This window comes from Pseudophryne corroboree, chromosome 2 (assembly GCF_028390025.1).
Source record: "Pseudophryne corroboree isolate aPseCor3 chromosome 2, aPseCor3.hap2, whole genome shotgun sequence".
NCBI lineage: Eukaryota > Metazoa > Chordata > Amphibia > Anura > Myobatrachidae > Pseudophryne > Pseudophryne corroboree.
In genome coordinates, this window is record NC_086445.1 from 22,911,142 (window position 1) to 22,928,037 (window position 16,896).

The following is a 16,896-nucleotide window of genomic DNA, read 5'->3' on the forward strand; positions in this document are numbered from 1 at the left end:
CAGTATATCATATATATAAGCACTAAGCAGCAGTACGGTAGGCCACGGCTGTACCTACCTCTGTGTCATCAGTGCACTCGTCGTCCATAAGTATAAGTAATACTATACTATCCATCCATCTACATTGTATACCTGTGGTGTTTTTTTTTTCTTTCTTCATACTAGTTTGTTTAGCAGTCTGCTGACAGTGTCCACCAGGTCCGTTATACAGTATATCATATATATAAGCACTAAGCAGCAGTACGGTAGGCCACGGCTGTACCTACCTCTGTGTCGTCACTCGTCGTCCATAAGTATAAGTAATACTATACTATCCATCCATCTACATTGTATACCTGTGGTGTTTTTTTTTTCTTTCTTCATACTAGTTTGTTTAGCAGTCTGTTGACACTGTCCACCAGGTCCGTTATACAGTATAATATCATATATATAAGCACTAAGCAGCAGTACGGTAGGCCACGGCTGTACCTACCTCTGTGTCGTCACTCGTCGTCCATAAGTATAAGTAATACTATACTATCCATCCATCTACATTGTATACCTGTGGTGTTTTTTTTTTTCTTTCTTCATACTAGTTTGTTTAGCAGTCTGCTGACAGTGTCCACCAGGTCCGTTATACAGTATATCATATATATAAGCACTAAGCAGCAGTACGGTAGGCCACGGCTGTACCTACCTCTGTGTCGTCAGTGCACTCGTCGTCCATAAGTATAAGTAATACTATACTATCCATCCATCTACATTGTATACCTGTGGTGTTTTTTTTTTCTTTCTTCATACTAGTTTGTTTAGCAGTCTGCTGACAGTGTCCACCAGGTCCGTTATACAGTATATCATATATATAAGCACTAAGCAGCAGTACGGTAGGCCACGGCTGTACCTACCTCTGTGTCGTCACTCGTCGTCCATAAGTATAAGTAATACTATACTATCCATCCATCTACATTGTAAACCTGTGGTGTTTTTTTTTTCTTTCTTCATACTAGTTTGTTTAGCAGTCTGCTGACAGTGTCCACCAGGTCCGTTATACAGTATATCATATATATAAGCACTAAGCAGCAGTACGGTAGGCCACGGCTGTACCTACCTCTGTGTCGTCAGTGCACTCGTCGTCCATAAGTATAAGTAATACTATACTATCCATCCATCTACATTGTATAGCTGTGGTGTTTTTTTTTTCTTTCTTCATACTAGTTTGTTTAGCAGTCTGCTGACAGTGTCCACCAGGTCCGTTATACAGTATATCATATATATAAGCACTAAGCAGCAGTACGGTAGGCCACGGCTGTACCTACCTCTGTGTCGTCACTCGTCGTCCATAAGTATAAGTAATACTATACTATCCATCCATCTACATTGTATACCTGTGGTGGCTTTTAGTTGTGCGCAAAATATGGAGAACAAAAATGTGGAGGTTAAAAAAATAGGGAAAGATCAAGATCCACTTCCACCTCGTGCTGAAGCTGCTGCCACTAGTCATGGCCGAGACGATGAAATGCCATCAACGTCGTCTGCCAAGGCCGATGCCCAATGTCATAGTACAGAGCATGTAAAATCCAAAACACAAAAGATCAGTAAAAAAATGACCCAAAAATCAAAATAAAAGCGTCTGAGGAGAAGCGTAAACTTGCCAATATGCCATTTACGACACGGAGTGGCAAGGAACGGCTGAGGCCCTGGCCTATGTTCATGGCTAGTGGTTCAGCTTCACATGAGGATGGAAGCACTCATCCTCTCGCTAGAAAAAAGAAAAGACTTGCGGCAAAAGCACAGCAAAGAACTGTGCGTTCTTCGAAATCACAAATCCCAAAGGAGAGTCCAATTGTGTCGGTTGCGATGCCTGACCTTCCCAACACTGGACGGGAAGAGCTTGCGCCTTCCACCATTTGCACGCCCCCTGCAAGTGTTGAAAGGAGCACCCGCAGTCCAGTTCCTGATAGTGAAATTGAAGATGTCAGTGTTGAAGTACACCAGGATGAGGATATGGGTGTTGCTTGGGCTGAGGAGGAAATTGACAAGGAGGATTCTGATGGTGAGGTGGTTTGTTTAAGTCAGGCACCCGGGGAGACACCTGTTGTCCGTGGGAGGAATATGGCCATTGACATGCCTGGTGAAAATACCCAAAAAATCAGCTCTTCAGTGTGGAAGTATTTCAACAGAAATGCGGACAACAGGTGTCAAGCCGTGTGTTGCCTTTGTCAAGCTGTAATAAGTAGGGGTAAGGACGTTAACCACCTCGGAACATCCTCCCTTATACGTCACCTGCAGCGCATTCATCATAAGTCAGTGACAAGTTCAAAAACTTTGGGCGACAGCGGAAGCAGTCCACTGACCACTAAATCCCTTCCTCTTGTAACCAAGCTCGCGCAAACCACACCACCAACTCTCTCAGTGTCAATTTCCTCCTTACCCAGGAAAGCCAATAGTCCTGCAGGCCATGTTACTGGCAAGTCTGACGAGTCCTCTCCTGCCTGGGATTCCTCCGATGCATCCTTGAGTGTAATGCCTACTGCTGCTGGCGCTGCTGTTGTTGCTGCTGGGAGTCGATCGTCATCCCAGAGGGGAAGTCGGAAGACCACTTGTACTACTTCCAGTAAGCAATTGACTGTCCAACAGTCCTTTGCGAGGAAGATGAAATATCACAGCAGTCATCCTGCTGCAAAGCGGATAACTGAGGCCTTGACAACTATGTTGGTGTTAGACGTGCGTCCGGTATCCGCCGTTAGTTCACAGGGAACTAGACAATTTATTGAGGCAGTGTGCCCCCGTTACCAAATACCATCTAGGTTCCACTTCTCTAGGCAGGCGATACCGAGAATGTACACGGACGTCAGAAAAAGACTCACCAGTGTCCTAAAAAATGCAGTTGTACCCAATGTCCACTTAACCACGGACATGTGGACAAGTGGAGCAGGGCAGACTCAGGACTACATGACTGTGACAGCCCACTGGGTAGATGTATTGCCTCCCGCTGCAAGAACAGCAGCGGCGGCACCAGTAGCAGGATCTCGCAAACGGCAACTCGTTCCTAGGCAGGCTACGCTTTGTATCACCGCTTTCCAGAATACGCACACAGCTGAAAACCTCTTACGGCAACTGAGGAAGATCATCGCAGAATGGCTTACCCCAATTGGACTCTCCTGGGGATTTGTGACATCGGACAACGCCAGCAATATTGTGCGCGCATTACATCTGGGCAAATTCCAGCACGTCCCATGTTTTGCACATACCTGAATTTGGTGGTGCAGAATTATTTAAAAAACGACAGGGGCGTGCAAGAGATGCTGTCGGTGGCCAGAAGAATTGCGGGCCACTTTCGGCGTGCAGGCACCGCGTACAGAAGACTGGAGCACCACCAAAAAAACCTGAACCTGCCCTGCCATCATCTGAAGCAAGAGGTGGTAACGAGGTGGAATTCAACCCTCTATATGCTTCAGAGGATGGAGGAGCAGCAAAAGGCCATTCAAGCCTATACATCTGGCCACGATATAGGCAAAGGAGGTGGAATGCACCTGTCTCAAGCGCAGTGGAGAATGATTTCAACGTTGTGCAAGGTTCTGCTGCCCTTTGAACTTGCCACACGTGAAGTCAGTTCAGACACTGACAGCCTGAGTCAGGTCATTCCCCTCATCAGGCTTTTGCAGAAGAAGCTGGAGGCATTGAAGGAGGAGCTAAAACAGAGCGATTCTGCTAGGCATGTGGGACTTGTGGATGGAGCCCTTCATTCGCTTAACCAGGATTCACGTGTGGTCAATCTGTTGAAATCAGAGCACTACATTTTGGCCACCGTGCTCGATCCTAGATTTAAAACCTACGTTGGATCTCTCTTTCCGGCAGACACAAGTCTGCAGGGGTTCAAAGAACTGCTGGTGAGAAAATTGTCAAGTCAAGCGGAACGCGACCTGTCAACAACTCCTCCTTCACATTCTCCCGCAACTGGGGGTGCGAGGAAAAGGCTACGAATTCCGAGCCCACCCGCTGGCGGTGATGCAGGGCAGTCTGGAGCGACTGCTGATGCTGACATCTGGTCCGGACTGAAGGACCTGCCAACGATTACTGACATGTCGTCTACTGTCACTGCATATGATTCTCTCACCAATTAAAGAATGGTGGAGGATTATATGAGTGACCGCATCCAAGTAGGCACGTCAGACAGTCCGTACGTATACTGGCAGGGAAAAGAGGCAATTTGGAGGCCCTTGCACAAACTGGCTTTATTCTACCTAAGTTGTCCTCCCTCCAGTGTGTACTCCGAAAGAGTGTTTAGTGCCGCCGCTCACCTTGTCAGCAATCGGCGTACGAGGTTACTTCCAGAAAATGTGGAGAAGATGATGTTCATTAAAATGAATTATAATCAATTACTCCATGGAGACATTCACCAGCAGCAATTGCCTCCAGAAAGTACACAGGGATCTGAGATGGTGGATTCCAGTGGGGACGAATTAATAATCTGTGAGGAGGGGGATGTACACAGTGAAAGGGCTGATGAATCGGACGATGATGATGAGGTGGACATCTTGCCTCTGTAGAGCCAGTTTGTGCAAGGAGAGATTGATTGCTTCTTTTTTGGTGGGGGCCCAAACCAACCAGTCATTTCAGTCACAGTCGTGTGGCAGACCCTGTCGCTGAAATGATGGGTTGGTTAAAGTGTGCATGTCCTGTTTATACAACATAAGGGTGGGTGGGAGGGCCCAAGGACAATTCCATCTTGCACCTCTTTTTTCTTTCATTTTTCTTTGCGTCATGTGCTGTTTGGGGAGTATTTTTTGGAAGGGCCATCCTGCCTGACACTGCAGTGCCACTCCTAGATGGGCCAGGTGTTTGTGTCGGCCACTTGGGTCGCTTATCTTACTCACACAGCTACCTCATTGCGCCTCTTTTTTTTCTTCTTTGCGTCATGTGCTGTTTGGGGAGTAGTTTTTGGAAGGGCCATTCTGCCTGACACTGCAGTGCCACTCCTAGATGGGCCAGGTGTTTGTGTCGGCCACTTGGGTCGCTTATCTTACTCACGCAGCTACCTCATTGCGCCTCTTTTTTTTCTTCTTTGCGTCATGTGCTGTTTGGGGAGTAGTTTTTGGAAGGGCCATCCTGCCTGACACTGCAGTGCCACTCCTAGATGGGCCAGGTGTTTGTGTCGGCCACTTGGGTCGCTTATCTTACTCACACAGCTACCTCATTGCGCCTCTTTTTTTTCTTCTTTGCGTCATGTGCTGTTTGGGGAGTAGTTTTTGGAAGGGCCATCCTGCGTGACACTGCAGTGCCACTCCTAGATGGGCCAGGTGTTTGTGTCGGCCACTTGGGTCGCTTATCTTACTCACACAGCTACCTCATTGCGCCTCTTTTTTTTCTTCTTTGCGTCATGTGCTGTTTGGGGAGTATTTTTTGGAAGGGCCATCCTGCCTGACACTGCAGTGCCACTCCTAGATGGGCCAGGTGTTTGTGTCGGCCACTTGTGTCGCTTAGCTTAGCCATCCAGCGACCTCGGTGCAAGTTTTAGGACTAAAAATAATATTGTGAGGTGTGAGGTGTTCAGAATAGACTGAAAATGAGTGGAAATTATGGTTATTGAGGTTAATAATACTATGGGATCAAAATGACCCCCAAATTCTATGATTTAAGCTGTTTTTTAGGGTTTTTTGTAAAAAACACCCGAATCCAAAACACACCCGAATCCGACAAAAAAAATTCGGTGAGGTTTTGCCAAAACGCGTTCGAACCCAAAACACGGCCACGGAACCGAACCCAAAACCAAAACACAAAACCCGAAAAATTTCAGGTGCACATCCCTATGCAGCATACTGAGCACAGATATGGAGCGTTTTTTTCAGGCAGAGAACGGATAACTGGTGGTCACTGATCAGCAACACTCTGCACTGTACTCCTCCTATATTATACAGCTGCTCCCCAGCCCTCTCCACAATTAAGCAATAGTGCACAATCAAGTTCAACAATAACGGAGAGGACGCCAGCCACGTCCTCTCCATAACATTTCCAATGCACGAGTGAAAATGGCGGCGACGCGCGGCTGCTTATATAGAATCCGAATCTCGCGAGTATCCGACAGCGGGATGATGACGTTCGGGCGCGCTCGGGTTAACCGAGCCATACGGGAGAATCCGAGTATGCCTCGGACCCGTGTAAAATGGGTGAAGTTCGGGGGGGTTCGGTTTCCGAGAAACCGAACCCTCTCATCACTAAGTAGTAGGCCATTGCTATTTATACTGGCATATAATTCCACACATTAAAAAATGGAGAACAAAAATGTGGAGGGTAAAATAGGGAAAGATCAAGATCCACTTCCACCTCGTGCTGAAGCTGCTGCCACTAGTCATGGCCGAGACGATGAAATGCCATCAACGTCGTCTGCCAAGGCCGATGCCCAATGTCATAGTAGAGAGCATGTAAAATCCAAAAAAACAAAAGTTCAGTAAAATGACCCAAAAATCAAAATTAAAAGCGTCTGAGGAGAAGCGTAAACTTGCCAATATGCCATTTACGACACGGAGTGGCAAGGAACGGCTGAGGCCCTGGCCTATGTTCATGGCTAGTGGTTCAGCTTCACATGAGGATGGAAGCACTCATTCTCTCGCTAGAAAACTGCAGTGCCACTCCTAGATGGGCCAGGTGTTTGTGTCGGCCACTTGGGTCGCTTAGCTTAGTCACACAGCTACCTCATTGCGCCTCTTTTTTTCTTTGCATCATGTGCTGTTTGGGGACTATTTTTTTGAAGTGCCATCCTGTCTGACACTGCAGTGCCACTCCTAGATGGGCCAGGTGTTTTGTCGGCCACTTGGGTCGTTTAGCTTAGTCACACAGCTACCTCATTGCGCCTCTTTTTTTCTTTGCATCATGTGCTGTTTGGGGACTAATATTTTTTGAAGTGCCATCCTGTCTGACACTGCAGTGCCACTCCTAGATGGGTCAGGTGTTTGTGTTGGCTACTTGGGTCGCTTAGCTTAGTCATCCAGCGACCTTGGTGCAAATTTTAGGACTAAAAATAATATTGTGAGGTGTGAGGTGTTCAGAATAGACTGGAAATGAGTGGAAATTATGGCTATTGAGGTTAATAATACTATGGGATCAAAATGACCCCCAAATTCTATGATTTAAGCTGGTTTTGAGGGTTTTTTTGTAAAAAAAACACCCGAATCCAAAACACACCCGAATCCGACACAAAATTTTCAGGGAGGTTTTGCCAAAACGCGTCCGAATCCAAAACACGGCCGTGGAACCGAATCCAAAACCAAAACACAAAACCCGAAAAATGTCAGGTGCACATCACTAATATATATATATATATATATATATATATATACACCATATATATACCATATATATATATATACATATATATATATATATATATATATATATACAGTTCTTAGTGGCAGCACTCCCACAACGTGCGTTATTGTTCCGGTGCCCTCCTTGACTCCGCCACTTAGCCACGGGTCCTTAACAGAAAAACGATTCAGGCGGCACTCGGAATTCACTGAACAGCACAAGCAGGTAAGTAATAACGTTTCGAAGTTTATTCACCTCTTCATCAGATTACAAACATAGAGAGCAAAAAGCATACCTTTATAGCATCTCCCCACAACGTGCACTGCACTCGGTCGCCGGTCCGTCCGGAAACGCCTACTGATGACGTCACCAAGCCGAGCCGCATCACCTGGGCACTGTATGTAACCAAACCCACCAATGAATCAATGAATGAGCTGCAAAGAATTTAAAATATATACAGATAAAAACATCAGTATATAATATATGAATAACCATGTGAAATAATAATGACATACAGGACCATATACAAAAACATTTACAAAGAATGTATACAAAAAATAAAAAAATATACAAAAATGGCACCATGAATCAGCCCTCTGCAAGAGATACATATATGTATCGAGAAACAAGACTTATCATCCCAGGGGAACCGAATAAAAAAAATAATTTACGAAAGTACATTTTATCACTATCTATTAACTGATTCTTCACAAAAGAGCAGCGAAGCCCTAGCGTCTCATTGAGGCCCTTTGGGGCCAAAGTCTGGAGTTCAAAAATCCAACGGGATTCTTTCCTTAATAATTGAGCAGATCTATCACCCCCCCCCCCCCCCCCCCCCGTAGCTACACTGTGATGTGCCTGAACGAAGTGCCGGGCACCAGGTTGATCACTGTTCCCAGATGTAAGGGCATTTCTGAATTTCTGATCGCTAATTTGTGGTTAGCCATACGCTCCCTCAAAGTGCGGTCAGTTTTGCCAACATAGCAAAGCCCGCATGGGCAAGTAATAAGGTAAATGATAAATTTCGTAGTGCAGGTAACCCTATGATCAATCGAATATTTTCGTCCACTATGAGGGTGGGAGAAGGACGAACCAGTAGTCAAGGACCGACATGTGGTACAGTTAAGGCACCGGAAGCAAACCTTTCTAAGTGCCATGAAATTTTGTTCACTCTATGCCGTGTGAAGATCGGTAATATCTGTCCTCATAATCCAATCCCTAATGTTTTTCCCCCTAGTATATGTAGGCACAATGGACACATTGTTCAAATTTAGATCATTGTCCGTCCCTACAATTGGCCACAAAGATTTAGCTGTTCTGGAGATGAATATACGGCGACCGAGTGCAGTGCACGTTTTGGGGAGATGCTTTTTGCTCTCTATGTTTGTAATCTGATGAAGAGGTGAATAAACTTCGAAACGTTATTACTTACCTGCTTGTGCTGTTCAGTGAATTCCGAGTGCCGCCTTGTCAAAGTCAGAAAAAATGTCTCAATGCACGTTGCCATATTTGCACCGCACACTGGTCCGCTCTGCGCGTGCATGCGCTCTCCCGTGGATTCGCATACCCACAATAACGTGCACTCGCAGGCGCGGTATGCGTATTTACGGTAGAGTTTATGTAGTCGTAGCGTGCGACTCATTCGTTACAAATGTTCACAATTAATGTAGTTTATAAATCATGGTCCCTTTGATAGATTCTGAAAGTTTGGTTAAAATACAATGTCCCAGAGCTGAGGAATCCCTCTTTATATCGTACAAAGGGTCTAACAGGAATCATACAGCAGTGTTTGGTACCCATCGGAAGAGTATTTAATTAGCAATATTCCGGTGTTGGTTTGGAGCGTATTAATCGCTCGTGCGAATAGTTATGGACATAAGAAGTTTATGTCCATTTCTATTAATTACACATACTCAGGTATGCGGCGGGAAACCCAGTTTCCCACCCACCTGAGCTGTTGGAAATCGTCACAGCCCACCTGTATGAATCACCCTATGACCTTTTGTTATGATACAGGGCCGAATTCCTTCGGCCAATGGACAATGGGATTGTAGGACCAGGAGATTGCATTGTGTGTGGGGCATAAATAGGCAGGCCGACCACATCCAGCTCTCACTCTCTCATCAACGGTTATCTGCTGATAGCCGGGAGCTGGATGTCCAGGCGCATGCGATCGTTTCCCCTTGTGCGTAAGTTTCTCTCCGTAATCATTGTCTTTCTGTGAGCCAATTTCTCTCATCTCTCTCTCTCTCTCTCTCTCTCTCTGTTCTGTTCTCTCATATCTCCCCTAGACTAGGCTAGTATTGTATTGTATTAGATAGTATTGTATTGTATTGCATTTAGGTCAGTGTAGTATTGTCTTTTTGTATTTATAGTTTAGTTCTGTGGTTAGGAAGTCTCTGTTATATTGTAGTGTATCAATTGTACTGTTATCCCCTTTTACAAGTATATTAGATACAATACAGTTAATAGGCCTTGGAACCTAAACCAGTATCTGTGTATTTTCTACAGTGTTAAGTGTTTACTTGAGCGTCGGTGACGCTCAAGCAGCTTTGTAGGTAGTCAGGTTACACAAGGTTGCACTTACACCCTGTACTCACATTAAGGTATTCAGTGTATTTCATTGGTATAAGGTTTTATCATAAAGGTATAGTGTTGTGAGCGTCTGCATCGCTGGTGACCTCCTCGTGGTCTCGAGCGTAAGCTACGCCATAGCGAATCATTACCCTAGACATAACCAATAACGTGTCCTGTGATCCCTGGGCCGTGAGCGAACGTGACGCTTGGGCGTCTCGCCTACGGCTGAGCGATCGTTACGCAACTAGCGTACCATTACGGTACTTCTTAAGTAAACAGCGTATAGTGTTCTTAGCTTCATAAAGGGTTGTTTATATAACAAAGGAATTTAGCATTGTCAATTGCGGGCTCGTCCTATACTTCTCACATCTGCACTAGGTAGATCAGCAGACATTATCCCTCCAGCAAAGGGTGGGAGGTTGTCTCACAGTGCTGACGGGATAAGCGTCTGCTTCGCTTAGATAAAGAGTGCTGAAGGAACCCGGTAACCGGAAGTAAGAACAAAACGCTTGTGTCCTTTTAAAACTGTTTATTTTTTTTCTTTTGTCTTGCGTACGCACGCATATATCTGCATTTCTGTTTCATTTTCGTATATCACTATTCCTGTTTGCCAATTTTATAGTTGATAGAAAGTGCTAAAAAGAGATTTGCTGTTATTTAATAGTAGAGGTGATAGTTAAAGTATAGAACAAACACACGGTTTGTCTGAGATACAAGGCAGTCAGTGTGGATTGCGGTAGATGATCAGGGATCATTTACATTGATAAAAATATATTGTGTTACGGTGGATCCTTTGCATTGCATACACGTGTCGCTAACAAAGACTAGCGTATGCAATCCAAAAGGCAGACGCACGCAGCGTTCATTACGCAACGTAGCGTCCGGTTACGCCCACGTAGCTCAAGTTGTGATAAAGTGAAGTAACGCGAAGCGGTAAATAACGCAAATCTATTTTTGGAAAATCTGAAATTTAGTTTAACAGATCCTGCTCCTAATTGGTAACACTTTTGGCCTAAAGACAATTTCTGCGCAGAAATAGACATAGAAACAAAGTGTACATGTGTTGAGTGAGTGTGTTTTGTATACAAAAGTTTATATAACTTTAAGGTGGAACCAAAAGGAAAGCCGGGTACTCGTCAAGGGACATACGTGTAAGTGACATATACGGTGGCTAGGGAGGCATCCCTGGTTAAATAATATTTGAGCATTAGAGTATAGCGGACCATAAGGTAACAAGACCAGGAGGTCATAAGGTAACAAGACCAGGAGGTCATAAGGTAACAAGACCAGGAGGTCGTAAGGTAAAAGGTCCGCTATAAAAGTCCAGTGGCACAACGCCTGGGGTGTTGGTGCAGAACCCATATAGGCCATACAAGCTCTGGCTGAAGGAATCGCAGCCGGAAACATAGATTCCATTGATCTTTCAGTACATGACAAGTAGTGCTCGTATACTGAACGATTGGACCGCACGTTATTGTGTGCAGTAGTTAGTAATCTGACCTAATACCATTAGAGTAAAGTGGTCACAAACGCTATCTGTACATTCTGACGTGATTTGTGTAATTTTTTATTTTTGGAAGGGAAGTTCGCTGGTCACTCAGGAACTATCTAACAACCCCAACTTTACTGGAAAGAGTAAGTGTCCTGCGGGTAACCCTCATATGTTCCAGTAAACTAAAGGTTCACAGGGGCCCTAGGTTGGGTCCAGCAGCTCTGGCTACAGTGATTGCAGCACAGGCCAACGTGGGCGAGAAGTAAGTGGGGTACTTGATAAACCACCACCGCCGGCCTGCCCAAGGACATCTTGGTTTGTTTGTAAGGGTTTGCTGAAAGCCTTGATATTCAAGGAGGAATAAGCAACGCCTGCAGATTATGGGGGCCATTTGTTCAGGTAGGGGGCGATCAACCCTGGTTCAGGTTGATTCTGTGAACCGACCAGTTGGGTCGGCACGATATGTAATGTGTGAAAAATATGGAATTCACACCGAATCTTTATGTGATGAATGGGAGAGAATGACTGTACAAGACAGGGACAAATTCCCAAGAATAGGTAGCTTTAGTCCAGAAGTGTTACAAAATTTAAGGAGGAGGATATGTCTCGTAAAATCAACAAAGAGACGAATTCAACATCATGATTGTTTACAGTTATGGCACCAGGAAGGTGAGATACAGAGAGGTTTGGCTCTGGCGGCAGGATCTGGGGCAGTCAGGAAGTTGATTGCCACAGCTCCTCCTCCACCATACATTGCAGGAGAGAAGTTGATTGCGGAGAGAAACGCACTGGGTTGTAAAACACAAACTCTTAGTAACCCTGTAAATGTTAATGATGTTAACCAAATAACTCATGCAAGTATTAACCCGTGCAAGATGTACCCTGTTTTGAACCTTCCTCAGGAGTGTGATCAAGAAGACGATTCAGCAACAATTTCAGCTCTCTCTCTTGCAGCCACCATAGCAGAGACCACAGTAGGCACAGCGACACCCACGAGATTAGTGAAAGCCCCTAGCGGAGGGATAGGTGAGGTCGTGTCAACGGGTAAGTACGGCACCATGCACTACACTGAAACAATTGTACCACAACAAGCTGTAGAATCTACACAGGAAGAGGCTGTTAGAATTGCTCCTGTAAGGGTAATAGCAGTTCCCAATGGAAAAACAGATGTGTCTGGAGCCACTCCCATAAGGAACATTGCCATGTACACTCCATTTTCCAGAATGGAATTAAGAACAATAGTGTCCGAATTTCCTGACCCCAGGAAGGATTTAGTTGCTAGCCAAAAATACATCAGGGATCTAGGTAACACTGTAGAACCCAACAACAAGGATTGGCAGATACTGCTAAGAGCTTGTTTACCTTCCAATGTTGATGCAACTCAGTTTTTAGCTGATTGTGCATTGGATAAAGATGTACCGCTTACAGACGTGTACAACAAGGATAATGTAAAAAGGATAAATTTACAGCTAAAAGAGTATTTCCCAGCCGTTGTTAAATGGAATAAAATATTTTCCATTAAGCAAAAGGAGTCCGAAACGGCAACAGAATATTTTCACCGGGCACTATTAGAAATGGCAAAGTACACTGGTATAGAAGACATTAAGACCAACCCAAACCATCGGGAAGTAGCAGTATCTGTACTGATGGATGGTTTAAAGGAAACATTAAAGACTAGGGTTCAGACCACGCAACCATGCTGGCGAGGTCTGTCAGTGTCCGGCTTGAGAGAGGCTGCTATTGATCACGACAGAAACATCACTAGGCACAGGGAATCGCAAAGTGATAAGTTGATGTCCGTAAGTATACAGGCGCTGACCACAAGGCAGCCTGCGTATGTACCACCGAATCCTGTGGGTAAGGCAAGTGTAATAACATGTTTTTCTTGTAACAGACCGGGACACTTTGCACGAGAATGTAGAACAAAGAATGTACAAAGATCTTTTCAACCCCCTAGACAACAACACAACACACGACATTGGGAGCAGGGTCCACAGAGGCGGAGTTTTGAGCCACATACAGGGGAAACAAAAAGATATCCCCCGAACAGAGATTGGCATGCCTCTGGTAGTTCCCAGCTAACTCCCTCACAAGTAGTTGCTGCCAGCGGGATTCAGGGAGGTCAGCATACCCAATAGGGGTGTGGCCATACCTGTAATCTGCAGCCAGTTAAGTTGATTGCTAGTCTTGGAAACGAACCAGAAATTGCAATCAATGTGGCTGGTAAAACTTTAAACTTTCTTGTAGACACAGGGGCGGCCAAGTCAGTGATAAATTCGACAGTGGGCATGAGAACCACTGGTAGGACAATTCCAGCCATGGGAGTAACAGGAGTAGTCCAGCACTACCCTGTTAGCAAACCAGCCGAGATTACAATAGGGCCTTTGCATACCAAGCATTCCTTTTTGCTGGCTGCATCTGCACCAACTAATCTCCTGGGAAGAGACTTACTATGTAAAATGGGTTGCGTCATTTATTGTACTCCTGAAGGTGTATTCTTGGACATCCCTGAGAATCACGCTCAGGAAGTACGAGACATGTTAGACTCCCCATCAAAATTAATGTCACATTCCATTATGACAAATAGGAATCCATCCCAAGTAGAAGAGATGATATCTCAGATACCAGAGTCACTTTGGACAAAAGATGGACAGGACACTGGATTAATGGCAAACGTAGCTCCAGTAGTTGTGCAAGTAAAAGATGGTAGGATAGCTCCAAAAATCCCACAGTATCCTCTGAAGCCAGAGGTGGAGCTAGGAGTTTTTCCCGTAATAGAGCGCTTGCTACAACAGGGCATTCTAGTAAGAACGTCCAGCACCGCAAATAGTCCCATCTTCCCTGTTAAAAAGAGTGGGGGGAGGGGTTACAGGCTAGTGCAGGATCTAAGGGGGATTAACAAAATAGTTGAGAGTCAGTTCCCCGTAGTGCCTAATCCAGCTGTCATCCTAATGCAAATTCCTCCCACTGCCAAATTTTTCACTGTTATTGACCTCTGCTCCGCTTTCTTTTCGGTACCTCTGCACCCTGACAGCCAATATTTGTTTGCATTCACATACAGAGGAGTCCAATACACGTGGACTCGGTTACCCCAAGGTTTCATAGATAGTCCAAGTATATTTTCTCAGGCTTTGCATGATTGTTTACAGTCTTTCCAACCAGACAGTGGATCAGTATTGATACAGTATGTGGACGATTTATTACTGTGTTCAGATTCACTGGAAGCATCTCTGAAGGATACGAAACAGCTCCTGTTTCATCTTTCAGACACAGGTCACAAGGTTTCCAAAGACAAGTTACAATTATGCCAAACTAAGGTAAAATATTTGGGACACTGTCTAACACAAGGACTGAGACACCTGACCGCTGATAGAATCCAAGCCATTAGAGACATGACACTGCCACAAACCCAGCAACAGATCAGGACGTTTTTAGGAATGTGTGGGTATTGCCGTAATTGGATCCCAGGGTTTTCCATATTGGCGCTACCTTTGCAGGAAATGGTCTCTTCAAACAAACCTGATCGGATTTCGCATACAGACGAATCTGAAACAGCATTTGAGAGACTCAAACAGTGCCTAACGCAGGCACCAGCACTAGGTATGCCAGACTATGGGAAACCCTTTGAACTATACGGAACAGAAAGTGCTGGGTGCGCAGCAGGTGTACTAACACAAAAACACGGTGATGCCAGCAGGCCAATTGCATACTACAGCGCCCAGCTAGACACGGTAGCGCGATCCCTCCCCACATGCTTGCGTAGCGTTGCGGCGATAGCATTGCTAGTAACGAAAAGCGAAGATGTCGTGCTAGGCCACAACCTCACAATCCATACACCGCATGCGGTATCTGCCTTATTGAATTCTGCCCAAACCAGACACGTCTCATCTGCAAGGTTTACAAGATGGGAATTGGCATTAATGGCCCCCGTAAACATCACCATAAGGAGATGCAGCGCATTAAATCCTGCAACATTTCTCCCAGGTGTGCCTGGTCAGACACAAAGGGTGGAAGGTGAGAGTGATGGGGAAGGAGGATTTAATGCAAAGGAAGATACACATGATTGTATGGAATATTTGACCCAAAATTTTACCGCAAGGCCTGACATCAGTGACAATCCACTGGAAGATGCAGAACTCACGTTCTACACGGACGGTAGTTGTCACAGACAGTCAGACTCGGGAGACTTGTGTACTGGATACGCAGTCGTAGATGACCAAGACACCATAGAAGCGGAACCGCTAGGCCCACCTCACTCAGCCCAGGTTGCTGAACTGGTCGCCCTAACCAGAGCATGTGAATTGGCTAAGGGTAAGTCAGCCAATATCTACACCGATTCCAGATACGCGTTCGGGGTAGTCCATGATTTCGGAGCCCTATGGCGGCTCAGAAATTTCATGACGGCAGCTGGTACACCGATAGCGCATGCAGCTCACATAAAAAGGCTTCTAACAGCGATACAGGAACCCGACAGAGTGGCTGTTATCAAATGTAAAGCACATACATATAGCCAAGACCCAGTATCCCTTGGTAACAGCCGAGCAGACGAAGCCGCAAAGCTTGCAGCTGCTACCCCCACACGGACAAACACCACACAGTTGATGGTATTTAATACCATCAACACACAGAAGTTGTGTGAGATGCAGAATCTGTGTTCCACACAGGAAAGAGCAGTCTGGAAGGCAAAGGGATATGGCCAGGAGTCCTCAGGGCTCTGGACGGATGGACATGGTAAACCGGTGGCCCCCAGGGCATACCTTCCATGTCTGGCTGAAGCAGCTCACGGGCTGACTCATCTAGGCAAGGAGGGGATGTGCAAATTGGTAAGAGCATACTGGTGCGCCCCAGGATTCTCCTCTCATGCGAGTAAAAGAGCAATGTCATGCCTTACCTGTCTGAGAAAGAATATTGGAAAAGCAATACCTACAGAACCATCCCATATCCCACCTGCCGGCGGCCCTTTCCAGGTAATACAAATTGACTTCATTCAATTACCCCCATGTCGAAATTTGAAATATGTACTTGTCTGTATAGATGTTTTCTCGAATTGGGTCGAGGCTTTTCCAGCAGCTACAAATACCGCTATGTTTACAGCTAAGAAAATTGTGCAGGAATTTGTATGTAGATATGGTATCCCTAGAATCATTGAAAGTGATAGGGGTACCCATTTTACAGGTGATGTCTTTCAAGGAATGTGTAAATTGATGGGTATTGATAGCAAGCTGCACACTCCGTACCGTCCACAGGCGAGTGCGAAGGTCGAAAGAGTGAACAGCACTATTAAAAATAAATTGAGTAAAGTAATGGCAGAGACAGGATTGACGTGGCCAGAAGCTTTACCCATTGTTTTGTATAGCATCAGAACCACTCCCAGGTCCCCTCTTAATCTGTCTCCTTTTGAAATTCTGTTTGGTCGACAACCGCATGTCATGATTAACCCTCAGGATGATTTGAAATGTAACAATGAAGTAACTGTAAAGTACTTGATTAACATGAGTAAACAGTTGAGGAATCAAAATGATAATCTGAAGTTGGTGATTCCT